The following is an 8,834-nucleotide window of genomic DNA, read 5'->3' on the forward strand; positions in this document are numbered from 1 at the left end:
ACAGGATCCCATGAGAAACGAAAAGTGAATGTTATGGGAAACAAAGTAGTCATGTGAAAAGAGTGCATAGACAAAATGACATGTGCAGACATCAACAACTTTCTTGGATTCCCAGATGTGTAGAAGGTCAGGAAGCTCCAGACAGCATCGTTTGACTTGTTGTGGACTGGGTGATGTCTGCAAGAAGAAACAGCAAGCATTCTGCACAATAACTTTATTAATAAGTACTCATTAGGGAACGCATGATAACATATATATACAATTTATCTAACATCCACTCTCACCCCCACTCTGTTCCTCCTAATAAATATGAACTTGCAGGAAGGAGACTTTTCAGACTTCATTCGATTATCGCTGTTCAGACAGCGACGAATGGACTCTCCACCTGCAGGTGTCCAAAAGGACTTACTTGTCTCCCGTGTGGTTCTTGCAAAATAAGTTGGAGTGAGCAAATCTCTAACAGTTTCCATTGCTCTAAGTAAAGTAAGTGCATTATCACGTAACAGTCTCTCTTTCAGATGTGTATCACTTATGCTGAACACCAATTTATCCCTTATCATGTCATCTTCATGTCTTCCAAACTCACAGTTTTTGCTCTTTTGACGTAGTTCTGTGATGAATCTGTCCACCGATATTCCTGATGACATTGTGTGCAACCAAAACTGATGGCATTCAAAAACAACATTCTTTTGTGGACTGCAGTAGTCTCTGAATGCCTCCGGAACTTCCTCCATCGTTGCTTCCTCTCTTTCTGGGGTAATGGTAAGTGTATTATACACTTCCAGCGCCTCCTCGCCGACAGTGTGAAGCAGGATGGCAATTTTGACCTCCTCATTTTTACCCACTGCATCAGAAGCAACCATATAGAGCTGAAAACGCTGCTCCCACCTGCGCCAGTTTTCAGCGAGGTTCCCCATGAGAATCAGCGGAGACGGTGGCTTGAACTGCTCCATGTCGGCTGTGTTAGCTCCCGTTAGCTTGCCGCTAATCTTCGGTTAACACGTGTTGAATACAGTCCTTGACTTACTCCGTAACTCCGTCTTCTGACACCATGTTGTAGCTTTATGCTCTGATGAACTATTGTAGTGTTGTCACTATAGGGAAATGTGCTTTCGGGAGTTTGCAAACATATTTTTTAAGGTTGTGTTAAACTTATAATCATATTAATATCTAGTATTGGAGTGCTCGTGTGGATTGGTGGGTGGCGAAGAATGTGCAGGCAAACTGCATGAACGTGTTTTCTTCGAAGTGTTGTGGAATAGGCCCAGATAGGGAGTACCGGACGAGAACACCTCAAGGTCGGTGAGAAGCGAGAACAACAGCACGTCTATGTGGCCGGGCTTCGCGGGAAAAACCCAACCGCCTGACCTCAGCGACACCTGGACGGGGAGGAGATGACCATCGACCAATCATCTCAAAATATTTTCCATGCTTTAATATTCATATTGTGTTTCTTCAAAACTGGGCAACCCGGAAGAATGTGTCGTCTTTTGGTGGTCACAAAAACGCACGAGCTTTAGTGTGAGGGACCCGGGACCCAGGCCTGTATTAGTGCGCTTTGTCAGGAATAAACAATTGGTAAATTTGGTCTGATTGATCTACTGGTCTTCTCTTTGACAGAACGAACTCGCAAAATTGTTAGGTGCGCCAGTGTGTGGATTAGGACATAGCAATTTATGTGTTAAGTGTTTGTTAGAGATTTGCTCACTCCAACTTATTTTGCAAGAACCACACAGGAGACAAGGCAAGTTCTTTTAGACACCTGCAGGTGGAGAGATCACTCGCTACAGGAATGAAATCTGAAAAGTCTCCTTCCTGCAAGGGCATATTTATTAGGAGGAACAGAGTGGGGGTGAGAGTGACTGAAAAGGAAACCCTTGTGCTCTAGTCAAAACATATCAGGGGATGTTTTACGACCTTGTGTAGGATGAGACAAGGTAGGTTATTTATTACCGGTTGCATTCCAACATAATCATACGATAAGGATAATTTGAAAAACCCTAACATCTCCCTCCTGTTTTATCATATGATTATGCCACCCCAAACAACAAAGACAAGTAAAAAACATATATACATGTATAATGAAGAAAGATGAATAGTAAAAATAAAACAACAAACAATGATAGCAACACTTTCCAGTGAAGATGAGGCATTACCTCAATACCCCAAGATCAAACTTATTGTGTAAGCGAAAAACCTGCCGGCCAGATGTTATTAGCAGGAAAATTCTTACACGGTCCCTTTGCCTAAGACGACCAGAATGCTATCAATAAAAAACAAAAACACAGAAACAGTACATCATTGTATCCATCACTTGCGAAGCATTTTCGATGGTCAAATCATCAAGTTTCTGTAAAACATGCTCAACAGAACAGCATCTACGCAATCCACGTGTCATTATCGTCATCACATCCGTCATCTCTAAGAAGTTGTATATGAACTTGGGCTACAGTAGAGGACACAAACTTCGACACAGCAGACTTCAAACATGGGATAACGCAGGACGTAAACAAGCACAACACCACCAACACAACAAGCACAGGAGACAGCAATTTCAAAAGCAGTTGCCACCAGTTGCCAGAGAATAGCCACGAAAAGAAATCAAACTGATGTGGGACCTTGTCATTAGACATGGCCTGCTGTAAGTTCTTCAGCGAATTCATGGCGTCGTTTATGTGGGTGTCATTTTCTCCTGGTATGTATGTGCAACAGGAAGTCCCAATGATGTGGCACACACCACCTTGTGCTGCCGTCAACAAGTCCAGAACCATCCTGTTTTGCAAGACCATCAGTCTAATAGCCTGAATCTCTCTATTTTGTCCATCGTTGACTTGCAGTGAGAGATTCACAAAGGATTGAAAACGATAGTTCAGTGTCTCGATGAAGAGCGATAGTTTCCCAACCCCAATCTGAGGGAAGAGCGCAAGGACAACTTTGTCTCCGACGGACCATACTTTATGGTCCTCTGGAACGTTCGCACCCCAGACAGGGTCATGAGGGTCAAAGGTTCCAACTGCTCTGCGTCGACGTCCAGAAGAGTTGTGTGCTCCTGTCAGCTGATGATGTCGTATCCTGTAGGTGTGGTCCGTCACCCACACTGGTGCACACACTCCTGTCCAGTTGGCGGGCAGCATCGGATAAACCTTGTGACCACAAAGCCACCAGCCATTCTGTATGAAGTATGTTCCGTTCGATGGTGTAGCCATGTTCGTTGGAGAGCCCTCACCACCTGAAATGGCTCTCTTATCTTGACACTCATCGGTGATGTCCAAAGTTCCCATCCAGTTTCCTCCTGGAGAGCAGTCGTCGTTAATGCAGACGTGGGTCTTGTTACCTTGGATGTAACATGTGTAATTCACTCCAGCTGGTCTCTCTGTGTAGGCCACTTGTGGTATTGTTCGTCCTCTAACAGTCACATTGAGATTTGTCCAGAATAGCTGATCACAGGCACCGTCAGCAAGTCCAGGGCGGTAAGGGCCGGCATCTTTGACTGTGACGGCACGGTGCTGATATCCAACTCCTCCCATGGATGCCATACATTTTGCTTCAGTGACATTCATTGCTCTGGCCTCCAAGCGAACTTGCGTGGAGGAAGGGGGGTTTTCGAACACACATAACACCCCTCCTGTGTGTGAGCTCTCACAGTGAACTTGACATACCGGTACCAAATGTTGGTTTCGCATGGGTTTCTGGGGTCCCATGACCAGTCCTCAAAGTTCTCATCATGCGACCATCGTTTTCCACGGGCAACATTGTCATTTGGTCTGTTCAGATGAGTCAATAGACCATAGCACGCTCCAACCACAACGCAGCAGAGGATCCATCTGGCATATGGAGCCCCGTTGCTACTAGGATGGCAGAGACACCGGGACATCCCCTCGCCTAGCGGAGTGGGGATCGATGAATTCTTCACCAACATTGAGACGTCTCACCCTAAACGATGGGACTCCTTTGTAGTTAGCCTTCCCCACCACTCCGAATTAGGGGTCCAGCACTCTCTGCAACTTGCAGTGGCTGAGGTGAATCCATTTGGGCCGTTGAGAAATCTTAACCGCCGTGGGAGTAGCAAGCAAAACTTGAAATGGTCCCTCCCACCGCGGGCTGGCCCAGTTCTTTCTTTTGATGACCTTGATGTAGACCCAGTCTCCTGGATTGATGGGGTTGTCCACCTGTGAGGGGGAGAGATCTGGCGGCAGTAAATTTGCATTGGACACATCTTTCAGTTTGAGCGTCCTGATTAGATAATCTGCCAAGGTCTGTTCTTCGTCTGCTTTTTGCAAATCTGCAGGGAACACTGGTAGTCTGTATGGTCTCCCATGTATGACTTCAAAAGGTGTTAGTCCTTCGGAAGTGGGAGTAATTCTCATATAGAGCTTCACTAAGTCGAGGCACTCTGGCCAAGGTCTGCCTGTTGTTTCCATGCATTTTTTCAACCTGCTTTTGATAGTAAAGTTTTCCCGTTCAACCAGGCCTGCGCTCGAAGGATGCCAAGCACAGTGGTTTTTTAACGTTATTCCAAGGTGTACAGCCATGTTCTGCACAACTTGGTTCACAAAGTGTGGACCATTGTCACTGTAAATGGTTTGGGGGATGCCATGAGTTGGTATGATGGTTTTGCAGATAGCTTTTGCCACTGTTAAGGCATCTGCACGTTTAGATGGAACTACTTCCACCCATTTTGAAAATGCATCAATCATCACTAGGCAGTATTTGTAAGGTCCACTTTGTGTGAGTTCAATAAAATCCATATGCATGATTTGAAATGGATAAGAGGGTTTTGGAAATGAGCCTCTCTTAGGTCTCATGTTTCCTTGTGGATTATGTTTCACACAAACAGGACATGCTTTACAATTTTTTTTTTTAAGTAAGCATCTAAACCAAAGGTAGTGAATTGTTGATCTATGATGGACTTCATCCCTCCTGTCGACACATGGCAAGGCCCATGTGTCGCAAGCGCTGCTGCCTTAAAAAGTGATTTTGGTAAAACAGGTTTGTCATTGATGCGGTGGATATTATCTGTATCCACTATTGCACCTTTTGTCGTCCACATTCGTTTTTCCACCATTGGAGCATTGCCCTGCATATCTGTCAGTACAGTCTTATCTATGAGTTGTGTGTCCTCTGAACCCATTAAAAAAAATTCATGGCCATGTCTCCCTGCAGCTGCTTCTTTTGCAATTTTGTCTGCTAATCTGTTTCCATTTGAGACTTCATCTCTGCCAGTGGTGTGAGCAGCACATTTACACACAGCTAGTTTAGCAGGTAAAAGAATGGCCTGCAACAATTCTTTTAACAAGGAGGCATGGGTAACCGGCTTACCGGTTGATGTTGTCATCCCTCTGCGCTCCCATTTTTTCGCAAAATAGAACAGAGTAGAAAACGCATACTGACTGTCTGTGTATACAGTGACTTCCTTATCTTCCGCTAATTGACAAGCTCTTGTTAGAGCAATCAGCTCAGCAGCCTGTGCTGACCTGGTGTATGGAAGCTTCTCTGCTTCAACAATCTGGTTTGGCAATTTCACAATTGCATAACCACTTTGATTGTTTCCTTTAGGATCCTTTGAACATGATCCATCCACAAACCACTTTTCCCCCTTGTCAAGTGGCGTGTCACTTAAATCTTCTCTCGGCAGCTGTAGATGTTCTGTAGCATCCAAACAGTTATGTGGTGTTCCATCCCCTGGCAACGGGATCAACGTTGCTGGGTTAAGGATTGTGCACCTCTTTATCACGATGTGTGGTTGTGACATAAGTATAGCTGTGTAGGACAGATGTCTGGCTGGCGACAAAAAGTTCATTTTGCTTTGCAGCAGCAACACATCTACAGCATGTGGAACCAGCAGCTCCATTTTGTGAAAGAGCACCACATCTGCAGATTGTCTCACTGCAAGCGCCGCCGCGCATACTGCTTGGACACAGTCCGGTAAAGACAGAGCCACTGGATCCAGTTTTTTTGAATAAAATGCAATTGGTCTTAGTTTGCTGCCATGACTCTGCAGCAACACTGAGTTCATAAAACCATTCCTGCAGTCTGCTGTTTGCACAAAGGTTTTATTGTAGTCTGGCAAGATAAGAGTTGTGGTTTCTATCAGAGCCTGTTTCAGCACTACAAAAGCATCATCCGCTACTGGTGTCCACATGATTTTTTCTGTCATTGTCATGGGAACTCCATGCACAATATCCAGCAGCGGTTGTGTTTTTTCCGCATAATGTGGGATCCATGCTCTGCAGTAATTGCAGAGCCCCAAAAATGACATCATTTGTTTTTTTGTTTCAGGTTTCGGTGTATCTGAAATAATCTGCTTTCTGGTTCTTTGTATCTGTCTTCCAGAAGCCGACAAAGTGTGACCTAAATAGTTCACTTCCTGTCTGACCCATTGTAACTTATTTTTGCTCACTTTATTCCCTGTTTTGCAGAGATAGTGTAACAATGCTAAGGAGTCTGCCTTGCAAGCAGCTTCAGTTTCAGAGGCTACCAGGAGATCATCTACATAAACTAGAAGTTGGCTTTTGTTTGACATCTGAAAATCAGCCAAACAGGCCATGATAGCTTGAACGAAAATAGTTGGACTATCAGCAAATCCTTGTGGCAATCTGGTGTATGTATAGCTTTGTCCTTTAAAGGTAAAAGCGAACCAAAACTGTGAGTCTGGGTGAATTGGCACTGAGAAAAATGCATTGCTGAGATCAATTACTGTGAAAAACTTCTGATTAGGTTTCAAAGTGTTCAGAAGTGTGTGTGGGTCAGGCACATTGGGTGCTCTTGTTTGCACTGCATCATTCACTGCTCGTAAATCTTGTATCATTCGCCAATTAATTTTGTCGGCCTTTTGGACTGGAAAAATGGGAGTGTTGCAAGGAGAATCCGAGCATTCCCTAATGATTCCTCCTGCCAAAAGATCATTTATAACAGGGGCAATCCCATTTATTGCCTCCTGTTTTAAAGGATATTGCTTAACTCTTGGACGCCACTCTGATCTTGGTTTGATCTGTACTGGGGAAATGGATTTTAAAAGTCCTACATCAGATGGGCCCTTGGTCCACAGTTTTTCAGGAAGCCCAGCCAATTCCCCCTCCTCCTTTTCATTCAAACAAATGTCAACTAGTCAGGGAAGCGCACAAGCGCCTGCTCTGCCTACAGCCACTTCACACACTGTTTGCTTCCACACGTCACAACTGGTACTGTAGCTCCACCCATCACCTTTGTCCTCATAATCAGTCACAGATCCAGCAAGTTTAATTCGGGAACCCACATCTGCCCACGTTATACTGTGAGGTTTAAACAATGAGATGTGGGGTACAGCCGACAATTTGTATCTGTCTTTCTGAGGAGCGGGCAAGAGTACAGCGGCAGCTGCAAATGACCTGCGATCAGTGTACAGAGCAGTGATTGTTAAAGTTACTTCTGTGTCGCTGAGAAAACTTCCAATATAGTCATCTTGTGGATTAGTGAGAATATTCATGGTGACATGTAATTCAGTACAAGTCATTTCTGATTCAGGTTGGGACAATTGTTTTCGAGCTTCACTCAGCAATCTGCTTGGGAGTTTAGGATTTCGTTCAGGAGGGATGGCATAGGAGCAGCAAATCTGTTCACCTGCTTGTGCAGCATATGAGTCCACATCTCTCACTCTACATGCTCGCATGCCATCCTTTACTGGAATTATTGCAATTCCCAACCGAGTCATCAGATCTCGTCCCAACAGGTTTATGGGACATTTTGGGGATAGGACAATCGAAACTGAAGCCATGCTTCCAGTTTCCTTATCTCTCACTTCAACTGGATTAGAGATACTTTCCTTGTGTACCTGCCCATCAGCAGATTTCACCCAAATAGTATTTTGGGAGGCCTTTAGATTTGGGACTTTAGTTTTTATCACGGTTTTACAAGCCCCGGTATCACACAAAAACTCGACATCACTGCCTCCAATGTTTAGAGTAACATATGGTTTTTCTTTTAATGCACTCAGAATGTCCCATGCTGTATGGACATCTACTATTTCTTCCTCTATAGGAGCACCAGAGGTCAAAGGGGGGGGGGGGGGGGGGGGGTCTAGTCATGCTGAGAATTTGGCCTTTCCTCTGCCCCTCCCTGCACCCTTTGATTGATATTGTTTTGCAGAACGACACTCCCTTGCAAAGTGTCCTCGTTTCCCACAGTTCCAACAGTTGTCAGAATCTCGTGGGGGTTTTGAATTATATGGGTGCCTGCGACCTTGTTGGCCTCTACCTCTTCCTCTAACATGCTGGGACCCTTGGAAGAAGACTGTTGTATCTTCATCTAGTTCATCATCATCATTATCTAGATGAAATACATCAGAACTTTTGCCTTTTTTGATCACTTTTTCAGCATGTCTGGCCCATTGCATAGTTGTTGACACACTTGCAACATCCACTTCCACCAAATGTTTCCTCACCCAGTTGCCTATTTCAGGGCGGAAATTAGTGAGGAGCGCATTTTTAAGCTGTTGTTGATAAGCACTCTCAGCTGTATCATTGAATGGGATGCCACTATGCACCCTGAATTCTTTTTCAAATCTCAAATGAAAATCATCAGTATCTTCGCCAGGCTTCTGTTTTATTGCTGCCAAATGACCATAATTCGCTCATCTTTGAAATATAGTTCGCACTCTTTGCACAAGACCATTCCATTGTGCTGCATACTTCCCTCCCAATTGATTTCCCTCAACGGGATAGGGAAAAGGCCCTTGATTATTTCTGCCTGTATCATTTCCTCTAACCTTTGCCCAGTCTTTTCCCAAGGAGGACATTGCAGCTTCTCCTGCCTCATGTCCATTCAGTCTATAGGAATGTATAATTCCAGCCATGTCC

At 44.6% G+C, this 8,834-nt stretch overlaps 1 long non-coding RNA gene across 1 annotated transcript; it reads left to right on the forward strand.

The window, feature by feature from the left end:
* Nucleotides 1-261: 261 nt before the first annotated feature.
* On the forward strand, nt 262-1,593 carry LOC125979685 (uncharacterized). The gene is made up of 2 exons (XR_011088045.1): nt 262-483; nt 609-1,593. It is a non-coding gene; the product is annotated as an uncharacterized lncRNA (long non-coding RNA).
* The last annotated feature ends 7,241 nt before the right edge of the window (nt 1,594-8,834 follow it).

This window comes from Syngnathus scovelli, chromosome 13 (assembly GCF_024217435.2).
Source record: "Syngnathus scovelli strain Florida chromosome 13, RoL_Ssco_1.2, whole genome shotgun sequence".
Classification (NCBI taxonomy): domain Eukaryota; kingdom Metazoa; phylum Chordata; class Actinopteri; order Syngnathiformes; family Syngnathidae; genus Syngnathus; species Syngnathus scovelli.